This window comes from Primulina tabacum, chromosome 12 (genome assembly GCF_025594145.1).
Source record: "Primulina tabacum isolate GXHZ01 chromosome 12, ASM2559414v2, whole genome shotgun sequence".
In the NCBI taxonomy this organism is placed as follows: Eukaryota; Viridiplantae; Streptophyta; class Magnoliopsida; order Lamiales; family Gesneriaceae; genus Primulina; species Primulina tabacum.
Genome location: NC_134561.1, coordinates 38,353,388 through 38,373,123, shown reverse-complemented (window position 1 = coordinate 38,373,123; position 19,736 = coordinate 38,353,388). Strand labels below are relative to the sequence as shown.

General features: G+C 29.5%; 1 protein-coding gene across 3 annotated transcripts in view; it reads left to right on the top strand.

Annotated features, from left to right (window-relative positions):
* Nucleotides 1-19,131, top strand: part of LOC142521174 (uncharacterized) — a 31,549-nt gene extending 12,418 nt beyond the window's left edge. For all 3 annotated transcript variants that reach the window (XM_075624400.1, XM_075624399.1, XM_075624401.1), the window contains exon 6: nt 18,657-19,131. The gene's annotated coding sequence lies outside the window, so the exon portion shown is untranslated. The remainder of the gene's footprint in view (nt 1-18,656) is intronic.
* The last annotated feature ends 605 nt before the right edge of the window (nt 19,132-19,736 follow it).

Sequence of the window (19,736 nt, the reverse complement as noted above, 5' to 3'; positions counted from 1 at the left end):
TGAAACAAATTTTGCATCAATAGGTATACTAAATGCAGAGCTAAAAAGCATATAAAGCTAACTCCTGATTGCCTTTAAATTCTGTGCCATGAGAACATATACAAGAACATATCACAAAAATCTCTATTCTTTCTGAGCTCAATCCCAAACCCACTCAATGACTACTTCAATTAAAAAATACTGAGAGAAAAAGCTGTGAAACAAGAATTAGGGAACCCAGCAGTAAAACACCAAAAAAATACAATCTTTCCCCATACCATCAATTTAGAATACAGCTAAAATCTAAAAACCCACAAAAAAAAACGCGAAAAAAGATATTTAAAAAAAAAAAAACCTTGATGTCACCAAGAAGAAGGCCCATGATCTCCTCAGTCTCAGTTGACAATGCATGAGTCAGACACGTCAACCACACTTCCTCCGACATCTTCACCCGCGTTAGACATCCTTCTCTCCCCCTCTATTTGAATTTGTCTGAAAAATTATTTCGTAAAAAGAAACTAGGGTTTTCTTCCTTGGATACCAGAAATGCTGCGAAGAAAATGGCTTCACGATCTGATTCTACTTCCAGCAAGAGATGCAAAACAAGGAATCGGGATTGAATTGGAGGTCGGACAACTGCACCAGGTAAAATACAGAGGAAGGATGGATGGAGGGTTGAATTTTAAGCGTAGTTCCCCTTTTCTTTTTATTTTATTTTTTTAAAACCTTCGTATCCATATCACTATATAATTATATTATTAGTAGATTAAATGTTATTTTATTTTTAAAAATAAAAAGAGAACAAATAACAAAAACATGAAGAAATCGAGATATCAATACATATAACATAAAAAACTCGAGGAAATTACACTTAAATAAATTTAAGAAATTTTCTTAAATTATATTACTAAGAAAATGGTTTTAAAAAGGATTCATTCCATAAAATATATTTTTTCGAAAAAAGTTAAGAGTTTTTAAGTCAAAATGTTAAAAAAAATTGAAAAAACAGAGTGATTGAAATTATTTGTTACTTAAAAAAAAACCAATATCACATGGAAGTCTTCATATATTACTAGTTATTTTGATAGCTTGTGTGTACAATTTTTTTTATCATTATCGACGGACTAAAGTGAAATTCGACAAATTATGGAGGGACTAAATTGATATTTGAATTGTTGAAATAAAAAAATAAAAAAAAATGTGTGTTGAAATTGAAAAAAAAAACAAAAGTGTAATATTAGTATCATACAAGGATAAAATTGGAAGATTGTGTGTTGAAATTAAAACAAAAAAACAAAAAACAAAAGTGTAATATTAGTATCATATAAGGGTAAAATTAGAAGAAAAAGATGGTGTCCTCTCTAGATAGTTATTATCATATCTTCATACTTAATAATATAGTATATAAGTATAGTTATAGTATATATTATAAAATGACATTATATACTAAAAATTTAAAGATTAAAAATATTCGAAATATTATAGATTCTTTCACCAAACTTGTTAAATAAAAATATATGATGCGTTACTGCCCATGTTTGACCATTTATCCTTGCTTACTTTTCATCACATTAGAGTAGAGCTTCTTCTCACTCACATATTTTTGGTGGGAAGAAATTCTACCTCCATCAATTTCATTCTTAAAACTTCATTTTTGGCTAATCTCATTTTCTTGATTTTGGTTATCTTTTGAAAATGAACGACACGATGAATTCATTTGGTCACCACCCTCAATCAAGAATTCATAACCAACATTTTTCTGCCGGTCAATCTAATCCTGACATTTATCATTTCGAGAAACCAAAAATATAGTTCCTCTGGACTCGATGTTGTTCGTAATGGTTGCCATTTAGTTAACAGAAATGGTAATGTTGGTAAAGTAACAACATGCCGTTGGTTTTCAAATGGAAAAATCTGGCCATATGGTGATAATGATCAGTTTCTTCATAAATGTGATCGTGTTGAATGTGAGAGCTTGAATGCTGATGGAGATAATAAAAGGGGAATCTTTCAAAAAATGAAGCTCTGTAACATGTGGGAGAAATTCGGCAACTGCCCTTACGGGGTGAAGTGTATCTTGGCTCATGGAAACGCAGGTGGTTTTCTGTTTGTTCTTAGCTTGAATTTATCACATTTCTGCATCTTGTTCTAAATTCTTAATCTGAGTAGTTGTTTGATCTTGATCTTATGTTTATTTTAAATGTTGTAGTGAAAGATAAGTTGTGGTTGTAGCTTACATAGAGGAAGTTGGTTTTGCCCCACTTTTATCTTGAGTGACTCTATAGGCGTGGATGATATTATTATGTTGGATGGGTTCTTCAAAATTCTCGATGAACTGAGATTTCACATGGTCCTGAAAACAATGAGGATCCTATATAGTATATATACTTTGTTATGATTCCGCGGCTATTTGAACCTTTATGACATCTAGACATTCACATCTTTGGCCATATTTGGTGTTACATCTTCTTCCATGTAGCTTGAACCTTTGCTTATTCTGCAATTTAAAGGTTTCTTGAGACATTTGCTATGTTGTGACACACATGGGAATATCTAGTTATATATAGCATAGAACTTGGCCCAAAATGTTGAAGATTTTGATCGACCTTACTTCTTCTAATCATAACTGGACTTCTTCCTATTTGTTGTTGCTGGCTTGGATGGATAGAACTTGAGAAGATCAGTTCCCATCACTCCCTGTGTATGGCCTTACTTCTTCTAGGTTGAAACTTTAGCCTTCACCATCCAAAGATGCAGCAGCAGCAGCATCTAAAATAAAATGTGAGACTGCTCACAAGGTGCAACCTGAAGGCAAGATGCCATTTATGAAGTGGAATATTGGCACGATAAGTCGTGTTTACGCTGATTGGATGGATAGTACGAATAGTCTCCCTGTCCTTTGAGCAAAGTTGGGAGCTAAAGTCAAGTCGTCTGTGCATACCTTTTGCTAGTTTTTGATCTTTTGTAAAGAATGAAAGACATTTTGTAAACCTTTACGCTATTAAATGACTGAGTCAAATTCAGTATGTTACTCTGGTGAATTTCAACAGCTAAATGCCTAGTTTGTTTGCAGGGACTTGAGAATGAAATTCGTCAGTTGTGTTGAAGCATTTTTGGAGATTCAGCATTTTATTAATTAGTTCAGAATTGAGTTCAAGTAGGTTTTCTCTTTCTTGTTGTCTTTGCTTTTGAAAGTGAGACGGTTTATACCTTATAGCATGTTATGGACAAGCTTAAACTAGTTTGTTTATGGTAATTGTGGTTTATCCGTTTGATGATTGTTAAAAGTAGAAGAAAAAAAGAAAAATCCCTATGATATAGGGAATGTGATAATATCTTAATGTAAGTTTCAACTCCCAATTAATATTGGCTCGAGTGGGTTGAGTCGCACTTGAATCATGAGACTTGCATCTTATTACAGTGTAAATTTTCAACTGTGGCTAACATCTATAACTTTTACCAACATCACTCAGATCCTGCAAATTGATTCCCACAAATAAAATGACGTGATGAACATATTTGGCCCTTTGTTCTCCATGTGAAATGACCAATACCCGTGCCTCCTTTTTGTGTTTTGTCTGTAAGGCACCCTCATAGTCGATGAATTCAAGAAAATCAGATGAAGGGCATCCTCAAATCTGATGAAGAGCCTTTGTCTCGGTATATAACTATCGCTTCTCTTAAGGAAAAAGTTACCAGTTGGAGTTTCTCACCATCTCACAATTATTTTAATGAATGTTCCTGTTTCGGAATTAGCATCAAAATATTGGAATGGTTATCTTCAAAGAAGCATCAAAACGGTACTCCAAAAACAGGAAACAATTTGCTCTAATTCTGAGACTTAAGAATGGGCAAAAGAGTAACCAATGACAGAAAACTAATAAGCTGACGTTGAACTCAACTCATCATTTGTACATTTACTTTAAGAATGAGTTCTCAGATTTTTAGCAATCTTCTTGGATTTGCAGCTTCTGATGATCCTTCTCACATCCCTTTTTATAGAATAGAACGCGATAACCATAACAAAAATCATCACCGGATATATGCAACAAGCTTCGGCAGAACGTCTCATGACATGTTTTCACACAAAATTTCCTTACATATATATACCCCATGTGACAAGATTTAAACCAAAGAAACTCATTCTTCCACTTCTTATCAGACCGAAAACAGCTTCGGCTACACAAAGGTAGGTTCCTGCAGTGACCTGACATGAATCAAACGAGTAATGGATTGAAACATTTCATGAGCCATGTAAAAAACGGAGTAAGAAATTCAAGATTAAGATACCTGAAGTAGTAGCAAGTTGTTTCTTCTGTTATTGAAAATTAAGATGTACGTGATTTGCTACTTTTATTGAACTGGGAAGATATGGTATGCATTTGTTTATAGTTTTTTTTAGGATTAATTTTGTCAAAAAAATGAGTTTTGTACTCATTTAAAATCGATAAAATAATTCGAACGAACTACGTGACGAACATAATTATTTCTCGATTACCAATTAGGGTAAATGAGAAATTAATTGAATTTGAATTTATCGAGTGAAAATACTGAATCGAAATAATTATATATATATATATATATATATACTACAAAAGTGCACGTGCATTGCACGTGAGCAACTAAATTGTTGAAAATATATGAATGAAATTTTGATAATATTTAAATGAATTAAAATATGGCTAGTAGCATTTACCAATTGAAACAAAACAAACCACAAAAAATAAAAATCATGACCATAGACGATATACGGAAAAGTTATCTTATCCAAATGACACATTTTTCAATATGCTTTTTGGTTGATTTTGATAACTCAACAACTCTTTGTCGTAGTTTTTATTATATTCGTATAACCATTTTGGTATACTCAACAAGTATATGATCATCTTTAACACTTATTATTTTATTTGGAATCCTTATCGAGGATCTGACATGCTTGTAGTTTGCTTCTCTATCACGAAATTTTTTCGGTTTTCTACATTGTTTTTATCCGGTAATCTTATATTTCGACTATTTGTTTTTTTCTTGAATGATTTTTCAATTTATGACAATCATTAACTGTAACTCCTAAGAAAAAATTATTTTAGTCGTGATAGGTTTTCACTTGTGAGTAAAAATATGTATAACCTATATATCATTCAACAACATAACCAATGAATGATGTTGTAATTTCTTCAAACATCGCGATATTTGTAATATCAATTTTATATATTTAATATCAATATTATTAACATATAGCTATAAGGTTAATAAATGTTTAAAAATTATTTCTCAATCACTGTGAGAAATAATACTTGAAAATTTATTCAAATTACTATATATTATAACTGTGTCATCGTTTAATTTGACGCAATTCAGGAAATTCATCTCGTTAGTCATTTTTTTAGAAGCTTTGAAATAATGATTGCATTCATCTTATCATGAGGATAATATAGTTTCAATCACATTTGTTGTGTCTAGAACATAATATTATTCATTGAAACAAAACAAATTTTGTTCTATCGAGTTTACATTTTGTTTAGAATATTTTATATCTTGTGGAATGATATACAAAATTAATTATTGTATTTTAAAATTTTTGAGAAGAGACACGAATAACATAATTAAGATATGCATATGAGATAATAGATATCATTCAAATATATATAAAAGTATTTGTTTTATTCAATATCTCATCTAATAATACAACTTTTTAGATTTCATGAGCATTTTATGATAGTCAAAATAATTTGATGAAATATTGTAGAATTATATTTGTATTTCACTATTTGGCTAAGTGAATGTATTTGACGAGAAGTTTTTAATGCTACCATCTTATATATTATAAATTAGCTGATTAGTCACTTTGACTAAAAAAGAGACAATATCAACCTCTTAGCCAACTCGGAATATATCGAGATGATATTGGATGAAATAAAGTGCAACTGGTTCAATGTCTCAATTTACTAAAAATTAACAAAATTGATATACTGTGTCCACAAAGCTTTAGAATTGGTCTCATACCATTATAAATAGAATGAGAATTGTGTACACTTTGTTTTTCGTGTATTTCTTTTTCTGGATGAAATATTTTTTTCTTTTTGAAAAACGATTTTATTCTTTGAGAAATATTGACATTTTATATGACATCCATACAATATAATCAACACAAATGACATATAACAATAAAACATGTTAACGCTATGATAAAAAAACTCATCTCATTATAAGAACACTAAATGATCAAATTAAGCATATTATTTAGTAATATTTATTTAGCAGCATATATAAAAAAATTGACCAAATGACTTAAAAATAATGTTTGAATCAGTTGCATACAAACATTTCTCTCAATCATGTATCTCAATTGACATATAAAGAATCTGAAAATATCTCTATTCTAAATGAGAGAAAGAAGTTTTATATGAACTTAATATTTATTAAAAATTTATTTTTATTCAATCCGTCTCATTTCTCTTCGTCTTCCCATTATTATCTATCATTTCATGAATTTGACTGCAATGTATAAATTTAAGAAAATTAAATTAAATTAATAATTATTTTGATTTAATTAAGTACACTATTAATGATCCTTTTAAACTAACATAAAAAATGACTTAAATAACATCATAAATATGACGAATTGTGAAACAAAAAATGGTAAAATAGTAAGCTCACAATTGTAAGTCGTATATTTAATAGATATTATTAATATATAATATATTATTTAGGGATTTTTTTTAGCATCATATATCGAAATTGACTAAATGCTTAAATATTTGCATTGAAATCACTTACATACAAACATTTTCTCTCAATCATGTATCTATGTCGATACATAAGTAGTCTAAAAACATCTCTATTTTAAATGAGAAAAAGATGTTTTATACTTTTATATGATCTTAATATTTATTAATAATTTAATTTTATTCAACCTAACTCATCCATATATTTAATAGATATTAATTAATAGATAATATATTAATTTGGGATATTTTTTTAGCATCATATATCAAAATTGACTAAATGTTTAAATATTTGCATTGAAATAACTTACATACAAATATGTTCTCTTAATCGAGATATTTTTAGACTACTTATGTATGTTACATAAGTAGTCTAAAAATATCTCTATATTATATGAGAAAAAGATGTTTTATATGATCTTAATATTTATTAATAATTTAATTTTATTCAACCTTACTCATCTACATCCGTCTTCCCATTATTACCTTAATATTCAGAATATTAACAATTTTTTAATCTATAACATTATTATAGTAGTTTTATATGAATTTGATGTCAATATATAATTAAAGTAATTAAATTTAAATTTATATTTAAAAATTAAAATAATAAATACCTTATCTAAGTACTCTATTAATAATATTATTAAACTAACGTAGATAATAATTCAAAGAACCTCATGAACATGACAAATTATAAAACAAACAAAATGATAAAATAGCAAGTTTACAAATGAAAATCATATATTTATAAAAGTAAAATAGATGTTAGTATTATTAGCAATTTTTTTAAATATGTAACATGTAATAATTAAATTAAATTTAAAAGTAAAATCAAATTAATAATTATCTTGATTGAGAAATATTGACATTTTATATGACATACATACAACATAATCAACACAAATGACATATAACAATAAAAACATGTTAATGCTATGGTAAAAAATTCATCTTATTACAAGAACACTAAATGATCAAATGAAGCATATTATTTATTAATATTTATTTCGCAGCATATATAAAAAAATTGACCAATTGACTTAAAAACAGTGTTTGAAATCAGTTACATACAAACATTTCTCTCAATCACGTATCTCAATTGACACATAAAGAGTTTGAAAATATCTCTATTCTAAATGAGAGAAAGAAATTTTATATGAACTTAATATTTATTACTAATTTATTTTTATTCAATCCGTCTCATGTCCCTTCATCTTCGCATTATAATCTATCATTTCATGAATTTGACTGCAATGTATAAATTTAAGAAAATAAAATTAAATTAAAATAATAATTATTTTGATTGAATTAAGTACATTATTAATGATCCTTTTAAACAAACATAAAAAATGACGTAAATAACATAATGAATATGACGAATTGTGAAACAAAAAAATGGTAAAAGAGTAAGCTCGCAATTGGAAGTCGTATATTTAATAAATAATATTATTAATATATAATATATTATTTAGGGATATATTTTTAGCATCATATATCGAAATGGACTAAATGCTTAAATATTTGCATTGAAATCACTTATATACAAATATTTTCTCTCAATCATGTATCTATGTTGATACATAAGTAGTCTAAAAATATCTCTATTTTAAATGAGAAAAAGATGTTTTATATGATCTTAATGTTTATTAATAATTTAATTTTATTCAACCTAACTCATCCATATATTTAATAGATATTAATAGATAATATATTAATTTGGGATATTTTTTTACATCATATATCAAAATTGACTAAATGCTTAAATATTTGCATTGAAATCATTTACATACAAATATTTTCACTTGATCATGTATCTATTTTGATACATAAGTAGTCTAAAAATATCTCTATTTTATATGAGAAAAAGATGTTTTATATGATCTTAATATTTATTAATAATTTAATTTTATTCTACCTTACTCATTTACATTCGTCTTCCCATTATTATCTTAATATTCGTAATATTAACAATTTTTTAATTTATAACATTATTATAGTAATTTTATATGAATTTGATGTCAATGTATAATTAAAGTAATTAAATTTAAATTTAAAAGTAAAATTAAAATAATAAATACCTTAACTAAGTATTCTATTAATAATCTTATTAAACTAACGTAGAAAATAATTTAAAGAATCTCATGAACATGACAAATTATAAAGCAAACAAAATGGTAAAATAGTAAGTTTACAAATAAAAATCATATATTTATAAAAGTAAAATAAATGTTAGTAATATTAGCAGTTTTTTTAAATATGTAAAATTTAATAATTAAATTAAATTTAAAATTAAAATCAAATTAAAAATTATCTTGATTGAATTAATGACTTAAAAAACCTAGTGAACATAACAAATTGTAAAATGAATGAAATGGTAAAATAGTAAGCTCACAATTCAAACTCATATATTTATAATAGTATTCAATATATATATATATATATATTCACAAGTTTTGCCCAACAAACCGAAGAGCCATTCTACGCAGCGTGGGAGAGATTCAATAATTTAGCAACAACATTCAGGAATCATGATTGTTTTAACTATGTTCTTATTCGACCTTTCTTTAAAGGTTTGGATGCAGTTACGCGAAGATGGGTATTTAATGGGACACTGACAAATGGTAGTCCTCTACTTAGTCGACATGAAGACAATATGATATATTTGCTAAATGCTATGGCCGATTTTGACTACCATCAGTATTGAGATCCTTTATTGCAGAGTTGGAGCCACCAAAACCCTCCAAAAATTAGCCACTCTGATTTTACAGACCAACCTTTCGAGCATAAAAAAAGAGAGGGAGATAGTCTTGAATTAATCATAAGTCGACTGAATGATATGAAAAAAAACATGTGGCATTGAATGAGCCATTATTGAGTCTCAGTTTGAAGAAGATTCGGAAGAAATAGCAGACGAATATGAGCCACCAATAAATTTCAGAGATGAACAAGCTCCTGAGACTATCGATTTGAGCTCGTCGATGGGATTATCATACACACATCTACGAGATCCTTGTCTTTCTCTATTGACGATCTTAATAGATTTTGTTCTTCAAGAGCCAACACTGATACTCTCATCTCATGCCTATTATTTAAAGTCACGTTTTGTTGAGGAGACAAGCTTATATTATATACAAACTTGAGAGCACATGGAACCAAGACCCATATGTGGTGTCATATGACACTCTTGGGCGTCAGCCGCTCTTTGATGAGTGCTTCTGAGAGACAAGCTGACGACTAAAAATCAAGCGTTTTTGGGAGAAACCCAAATTTTTTGTTCTTATTATTTTTAATTTTTTTAATTTTAGTTTTTTTCAAATACTACAAATTTTTTTACCTTTGTGCATAATATGTCTTCTAACAAGGCGTGACCACGCCTTATAAGAATATCACTTTTGCAAGCAACAACGAAAAAAAATATAAAATTTGGCCTTAAACGCGGTAGATGTCTTCTAACAAGACGTGACTACGCCTTATAAGAAAATATTTTCTGATATTGTACCAAGTGCAAACAAATAAAATCAAAAAACAAAAACAATTTTTTTAAAGCTTTTTATCTAACCCTATTTTGTTTACCACCTTCCCTTCTCATATTTTCTCTGTAGCACCTCACCACCACCATCTTCTCTAGCGGTTGACGCAAATGGAACAAAATCAGTTGGCATGTTACAGGAACATGAGGTTCGAATTACCATTTCCCCAATCGCAGGAGTAGATAGCATTGTTCCACGATGCCCGACAATTGTCAAGGGAGTTTTCCAAATTTTCTTGCATTTTTATTGTCTGAGTTCATCATCTACTTTTTGTGTCAATGAGGACATTGTCACATGTAGGTCTGAGAGGGGGTATATAGCTTTAATTTTGTTTTCAATTTCTAGTTTTCAATTTTCTACATTTTGTTCAAAAAAAAGGGTTGAAAAGTAAGGCAGAGAGAAGTGTTTGATCCATAAAGCATCTAGTGTTTATTCGTCGTCTCTCTAATTTGAATCCTGAATCCTTCTGCTGCGAGTCTATAAAAACTGATTCTTCTTTTCGTGCAACTGATACTACTGCATTTATGGGTAATTGCTCTTGATGATGGATTGAAATGACAAGTGTATAGGGTATAACACCCATACCATTCTTCTTTGGTGAGCTTTGAGCCTATGAGCAATCATTATATCATGCTCCATTTTCTTCGATTGTGTGTTGGTCATGCATTGTTGATATTTTATAGAACTTGCATTTTTATACATGTCTTTGTTAACATCTTGTGATGGATTAGATACATAAACAAATGATAAGGACATTAGGTTCAAGCCATTTTCTTTCACATCATCGGTGTCGTTCTTTGAGTCTACCTGGATTCATACACCCCTAATGAGCCAAGTTCGAGCCAGAGCCTTTTTTCTTAGAAAATAGCCACATTACAAGCATGATAAATTTTTTTGTTGGTTTTTCCTCTTTTTGAACCTTGAATTAGAGAATCATATAAATTTTTCGCATTTAGTATCATTTTGAAACAAGAAAGTACAAATTGTTGAGATTGAGTGATTCAATCTCGAAGTCGTTGTTTCAAAAACATCTTATGCATGAAAAAAAAGGGGAAAAGAAAAAGAAAAAATAGAAGAAAATGAAAAAAATGAAATGATGCTTCTACATTCTTTGATGTTATAATTAGATTGCAGATGCTGTTGTTATCGAATACAATTGTTTTTGTGAAAAGTGCGTATGTTTTCTTCAGTTCCATAAACCCTTTGTGCCTTCGTTACTACCTGACCTCTAGCCACGGTACAACCCATTTACAGCCCTTGTTTGTGCATTTTAATCTATTCATTTGGTAGAAAGATGTGATATATTTGCAAATTTATGGTAAAAAAATCTTCATTGTTTTGAAATGAGAGTTCCTTTGATACATATCCAGACACGTATGAGTGAAACGAGCGAACCTTGTGTGGAATGTTTGTACCCCATGCATTTTAATTCCTATACATTATGATGAAACTGATTGTTCACGATGTTGGTATGTTAGATGCTCAACGATTAAATTGTTCTGATGCATCAAAAAATTTACGGATAAGTAGATGAAGCAGAAGGAGGAAAAATAAGTGAGATAACGAATTGAACTCTTTTATGCTTGATGACAAGCGTGGTTTAGGTGTGAGAGACATTGATAGGCTCGTAATAGTTTATATTTTTTGTTGTCATATTTCCCATCGTTATCACTTCACGTGCTTAATTGATACACTTTTGTGTTATTTTGTTGTAGGAGAAATTTTTCTGCTTTTGAGATAAATATAAGCTAAAGAAGGTGATTTTATAAAACAATTAAAATTGTCAATATGAACTTTGTGGAGGACTTGAAGTAGAAAAATTCTCAAGTGGACTTTCCGCAAGGCGTGATCACGTCTTGTGACTATTCTTCAGCTGCCGGCATAACTGAATCTGAATTTCGAAAACTGTAAATATTGCATCAAATTTTAGACTTCTAATTAATGTCTTTGATTTGTGAAAAAATAATTGGAGAGAGATTTTTCTTATTTGGGAAAATAAAATAAGATAAAATTTTATTCCATAAAAACTCTATCATATATTTTTGGGTAGTATTTTTTGTACATTAGGTTGACCCAATAACTATCTATACGTGAATAAGAGAAGGAGGCATACAATTGAAAAATAGAATTCTCTCTTCTCCGTCACTCTCTTCAACGTGAAGAACAAAAAGAAAGAGCAAGAATTTCCCATCTTCTCTCTACAACTCTAGGCTAAGTTTTTATTCTAACTCAAGGGATATTTTTACTATTTCAAATTATTACTGCGAGGCTTTTTGCACTTCAATTTAATATTCTTGTTTGTTCAAGTATTTGTTGGCTTATAATTTATTTATATGAAAGTTGTATATTGATTAATCTAAAATTTAATGCAATATATAATTTTCTAATGTTATCTATGAATTCAGTGATCCGCAATTATCATGAACGATTGGAATATGAGCAGCGATAGATTAGGTGTGTTGTGCTATCATAACACATTTAATCTAAATGAATCAACGAAACTGGATCTATCAATTGCACCTATATCGGTTGTTAGATTTTAGGATTAAATGTTTTACAAAATGAAAATGCTATCTTTAATCAATATGAAAAGCTATCGTGTCCAGTTGATTATTGACAAGTTTTGACTAGATGATAGGTTTGGTCAATTAAATTAGGAAAACACAAGGATTTTAGTGGTTATCCCTATAATTCTAAGTTTAATTGCTTGGAACTGCATGAATAAATAATTTGTTAGCCAACGAACAATGATATAATTGAGTAGTGGAACCCTCTTGAATCAGAATCTGGTAAAATTGAATTTCTTCTTTTAGTATACTCATTTTGGTTATTTAATTATTTTCAATTTATTATTTTTTCTTGCTAGCTAATTTTAGTTTTAATATTTTAATTAGCTCTTATCCGAAATTATCCCTCATTCTATTATATTTTCTCGAAAAAAATAAATCTATCGTTCTATGTGGATTCGACCCTACTCACTATTACACTCATTTTATTTTGAGAGTAAGAATTTAAGTTTGGTGGCTCAACGACAGCACACCAAAAAGAGATTCAATTTCAAAATTAATTGCCTTTTTCCTCGAGGTCTCTATTGAATTCAAATCCTCTTTAAAACTTTGAGATCCACTTTCTAACATGAAAATAATAAAATCAGGAGCAAATGATTTTTTTTACTATAGCTCTCTTGGTACGCCTAGGTTCAATCTCATAATAAAAAATTTCTTGTTCTATTGTTTCATATAACCTTTCAGAAGAATTTTTTTTTTTCAAGATTTTTATGAAAAACCGTGCGTATCTAATGAAAATGTAATGACTATGATTTTGCCAAACAAGAATGATATGCACATCAATTAACAGTTTTAAACAACTAGGATTCACAATATCATAATGGATCTTTACTAATATTGTTGGAAGTTGCAAGATAGAGTTTTAGTTTTTAGACAAAAACTTGCGTGAGACAGTCTCACGGATCGTATTTTGTGAGACAGATCTCTTATTTGGGTCATTTATGCAAAAATATTACTTTTTAGGCTAAGAGTATTACTTTTTATTGTGAATATCAATAGGATTGACTCGTCTCAAAGATAAAGATTCGTGAGACCGTCTCACAAGAGACCTACTCCAGTTTTTACTCGTTATTCAGTACATAAAAAAATTTATTTTCTTGTCGTCTTTAACAATACGTTGAGATCATTTAATTGTCATTACAACGTTGATGCTTTTAATTAATATGTTTTTTGTTACGAAAGAGATATTTGTCGTGGTATTACAATATTGTAGAACGGCAAACAAATATGATCTTCAATTCCCTTTTAAACTAGACAAACTATTGAAATACAAAATGAAGTGTTGCTATAAAAACTGTAAATATATGCATTACAAGCCATTTCATTCCGTAAAAATTGGTCGCAATTTTTATTTCTTTGGAGATAGCATTCCCTTGTCAGAAGATGACGAGATTTTAATTAATTAAGCCATATTTTATTTTTTATTGTACGAATAAATCCATTAGATCTGATTTTTTTTTTCAACAAATTACTTTTTTTTTTTACAAAAATTGAATTTCTTATTACAGTGATCACAACTTTATTAGTTCATACCGTCAGTATTCTGATTGAAATTCTCTTACAATTAAAAAGAAAGAAATCAGATTAAGTTTCACTTTCCTAACTAAATAATCTATATTTTTTTCACTCTATAAATACCTACAAAATACATCACACCTCATAATCTTGTATTGAAAAATGAGATATTTGGGTATGGGAAGCTTCTTGTTCTTCCTCTATTCAATGGCTGTCGTCGTTCAATCAACTAGAATCGACTCATCCGTATGCGCCATCCTTTATCATTACCGAGTTTTCGTGTTCAACCATCTCTCTCAAGATCCGGCGCCGTTACAAACAAGTTGTTATTGCACAGATGGAGCTGTCGAGAGAAAAAATCTCAAGCGCGACCAATCTTTTTTCTGGGATCTTTGCAATCTTCCCGGGGATCCCAAGGCTTGTTTTTGCCATTTCGTGTGGGGGTCGAAACAAGTACGTTTCATATCATTTACTGATCCACTGGTTCCAACATGCCGTTCGAACAAATGCCTTTGGTATGCTCGTGATGATGGTGTGTATCTTCAAGATAAAAAAGTGAGAGATTGGGGAAATATAAGTACGGTTGCATGATATATCATATTGGAGCAATATTGTGTGTTTCAATAAGAATATGGATATATGTTAGTGTTTGTTGTAATAAATTTATTCATGTTTTAAACTTAATAACATGATATTTGATTCGGAAAAATAGATCGAGTGTCACCATCATTCATTGAATATGAAGAACGCTTTGAACAACTCCTTGAATTTCTTCAAGTTGTTTGAGAGTCTTCTAAGCACTCCAAATCTCACAATTGATGATCTTGTGTAATTAAGTAAGATTTCATGGTATTTCATAGAACTTGGGTCGTGAAAAGAAATAAAAGTATTTTTACTAATAAATTTTTATAACTTGCTTATAAATTTTAAATGTTCTTCTCAAATTTTATAAACTATCATTTATCCAAAAATACATATTATCAATTCACAAACATTTATAATATATATTTTTGAGAAAATTATTTCAAAATAAATTTTAAATATTTTTATATTAAAAAATTCTATAAATAAGAGATTTCTATTAAAAAAATTGTTGTTTTAATAGTAAAAACTACTTTGATAAATTTATTTTTAATGATAAACTTTATAATGTTTGCATTTATTAAAAAATTTATTCAATTAATTTTTTTTATATGTTCCAAAAAAAAATCTTGATAAAAAAATAGGAATAGTTATATAAATATTGTTAATAAACAAATCATATTAAAAAATAGTAACACAAGATTTTTTTTAATATAAAATAAATTAGTTTAATGATTAAAACAAATTCCAAATTACATTTAAAAATTTTACCAAACACCCAAATAGAATTCCAAATCCATGGATTTAAAATCCAATTCCAATTCCAATTCCAATTCCAAATCTTTTTTTTTTACTTGTCCAAACATATTGTTAGGGATCCCAAATGCCACTATTTATAGAGAATTTGTTCCATCATCGAATAAGCTTGAATTTAAATTGTGGTTTATCATGGTGGAATATTTTGAATTTCAAAATATGATAAACTTATCAAGATATAATTTTATTAAGTTAGAGTTTTGTACATCTAAATCTTTACAAATATGTGGCCAGTAGATAAGATAAAGTTTGTGCGTAATTAATCTTTTAATTATCATCATACAAGCCACTTAATTTGATAAGATTTTATAACTTAATAAATCTTTCCAACATTCTCTCACTTGGCCCATTTGCATCTCATCATCACCAAACGAGTAAACAAAATGAACGAATCATAGCAATAAGTCTCCTAAATGTGAGTATCATCTTCCATGAATTACGATGTATCATGCTTCTCAAACATAACGAATAAACCACCCTATGTTTATCCAGGTCCAAATTTAGTGATATTTCTCAAATTAATGAATGTGTACATCAACAAACAAATATGAGAAAAATATCATAACAAAGTTTCATTAATAATTGAATTTATTCCCCAAGATACAACTCCACTGTAAGAAAATATATCCAGATGTAGATTTTCTTGAATCAATACAACCAGCCTAGTCTGAATCAGAGTAACCAATCATTTACAAATTCTTAATTCGTCTGAAAATAAGCATGTAGTATTTGGTCCTTTGAAGATACCTCATCACTTTCTAGTGGTCCATACTTGGATTACTCTCATATCTCCCTAACATTTCAACTATATATATGCAATGTCAGGTCTAGTGCAAACATGAGCATACATCAAACTTCCAACAACAAAAGCATAATGAATGTTCTTAATTTGTTCCTTTTCAAAATCATTCTTTGGGCATTGATCCAAGTTGAATTTGACGCTGCTCACAACGGAAGCCATACTTGGTGAACAATCATTCGTCCAAAATCTATCTAATGTTTTTGGATTTAAATATCTTGAGATAATCCTAAGTTCCCTAGAGATCTATCTTTATATACCTAGATGTCAATGACATAATATGCATCACACATATCAAAGTTTTTTAGATAGAAATTGTTTCACCACATATAGAAATTAAATTCCTTATCGTTGGAAAAAGAAGGGAGCTGAAACAGCAACCATAAATCTCGAATTTAAGGCATGGAAATGATATATAATGGCTATTAATATGTATGTTACAAAGCTTATAGCATTAAGGTGGCTGAAATTATTTGACAATATCGTTCAAGAATTCGAATTTAGGTGGTGGTACAAGGGTTACATGGCTTGAAGACCTTCTTTGGTGTGGTTCTTTCATGCACAAGTAGAGACATTTATAAGATGCATGGAAGGTTGAGATTCAACTATCATAATTATCATTAACTAACCTTTTTATGGTCATAAATTTTTCATTATTTGGCTGCATAATGGCTAGTTAAAAGAGGCTAATCAAATATAAACTAAAGGCCAAATCCTCAAATGCTTATAATTTTATCAAAGTTCCAGGTACGAAGATTTCCTGTAATGACGTTTTTTAACTAATCATGCCAATATTTTTGGAAGGGAATGACTCTAAGTTGTGTCAAAATTGATAAATTTTACATGCTTTATTTTTTAGTTTGTTTTTTTAAATTTATATATACTTTTCTATTTATAAGTTTTTATCCAATGCATATATCTATTACTTTATTAGATTCTTGCATGATAAAGACAATGATTTTTATGGAATAGATTGATTTAATTATTACCTACTACTACGAGAATTTTTTTATTTCGATGTCTAAGTGTTAAATAACGCCGGTGTCGTACGCTCCAGTCACGGGACGTGACATCGGCACTCTTCACGACTATGTTAGCGAACCATGCTACTTATTTATTATTATTTGAATCCATGTAGTTGACGGTTAATTAGCTGTTTTGGAATAATGCTAGTGATTCATAATTGCGTCATATCCAACAAAATAACGTAACCCATGATTATATATTATTTATTTAATCAGTATTACAATATTTAATTGTTTAGAATACTTATTTATCGTGTGAGCAAATTTAATATAGGACAAGAATATTAAAAAGCTAATAATTTAATAAATTAATTTTTCGGGAAGAATATTATTTTGTTTCTAAATTTAATTTTCAGTGACATTCACCATGCCTATTCATAAGTTTTATCCTATACATATATATTTGGGTCACATGAAACTAAGCAATGCTCAAATTAAGCAGCTCCAAATACTAAAATTTATGATAGTAACTAAGGGTGAGTCTATGATACATTCATAGTAGATCTCTCGGTATGTTTGTATAAGATAATCAATTGATGGACCTTATATTTTTTGTTTTCAAATGAGACGATCGGCTGATCATCTTATATAAAACAAAAACCGAGATATTTACTTTCGGTGTATATAGACTCACCCATTAATTAATCATCAAACATCAATATTCACAGAAAGCGAATTTGAAAACATTCTATGGCAAAAATGCATTCACAGAACTTCCATGCTCAAGTTCGATCAATACATTATATTTAGCGAGTCCTGTACCATACATAAAGCATGTCCCATGTGTTTGAGAAAAAGCCAAAATATGCATCTCTAAAAGTCTTGCTAAAGATTATTGTGATGCAGATCACTAAGAATTCTGTTGCATATCCTGCAGCCAAGAACGCAAAAAAACCAATCAACTTCGTGCTGTCCGGAATTTCACCAGAGAGAGTTCCATGAGAAATCAAGAGATTCCAACTGCGACATGTTACCAATGGTTTCAGGAATCGATCCTTGCAGGCGATTCTGTGACAGATTGAGTTATCTTAATACCACCAACCTTGTCAACTCCTCGGGGATCTCTCTTGAAAAGTTGTTCTTTGATAGGTCGATAGTTGTAACTAAGAAAAGAGTGGAGTCGTAATGCAATACATTTCCTTTTGCATGGACAAATGCGCTATCTAATAAAAAGAAGACCAAGAGAAACTCTCAAAGACTCTTTTTTCTTGATTTTTCAGCTGTCCATTGGTAGTCATCACAGTGAAATTATTGAAACAATGAGTTAATATCCCAGAGAGATTATTGTCTGACAAATCCAATATTTGAAGAGAGCTTAGGTGGTAGAGTTGTGGAAGCAGTTTTCGACTCAACTTATTTGAGCGTAAGATGAGAATTCTCAAATTTGGCAAGCGTGTTCCCAACAATTCCGGTACATCTCCGACAAATTCGTTGTAGGAAAGATCGATTTTGACTAATTGTGAGCAATTTTACAATGAAGAAGATATTTGTCTAGATAAACTTTTATTAAACAACTTCAATGATGATAATGAACAAAGAAGTCCTAATGATTTTGTGATGGTGCCTGACATCTTATTGTTTTCGAGATTCAAGTAGCGTAACATTTCAATCTTCATGAGACAATCTGGTATTTTTCTATATAATTTGTTTCCTTCTAAATTAAGAACCTCGAGCAGGGCTTGTGTTATCCCTCCTGAAAATGAATTGTTTGAGAGATCTAGCGATTAAATTTTTCCTACTCTCAAGGCAGTGGGACACTGAATCTGTTTGAACTCAAGAGTGTGTGCAGGGGAAAACCATTTTTCAAATCAGTAATATTGCCATAAAGCTGATTATGAGAAAGATCCAGTGACACACCAACTGACCAAAACAAACTAGTAATATGATCAGAGATTAGTCTAGTACCAGAAAAGTCGAGAACTTCATTGGGCTCCTTTTATGTTTCGAGCCATATGGGTATCTGATCAGTGCCTAAGCTCCACGATTGGGCCAACTTTCAAAGTAAAATTGTTCCCGGAAGCTTCAACAATTGTTAAATTTGTAAGATTTGAAAAATGGTTTTCCTTAACAATCCCTTCCATTGGCGTGTTGCTGGATCTTTCTCGTAATCAACTTTATGGGAATATTACTGATTTGAAAAATGGTTTTCCCCTGAACACATTCTTGAGTTCAAACAGATTCAGTGGCCCACTGCC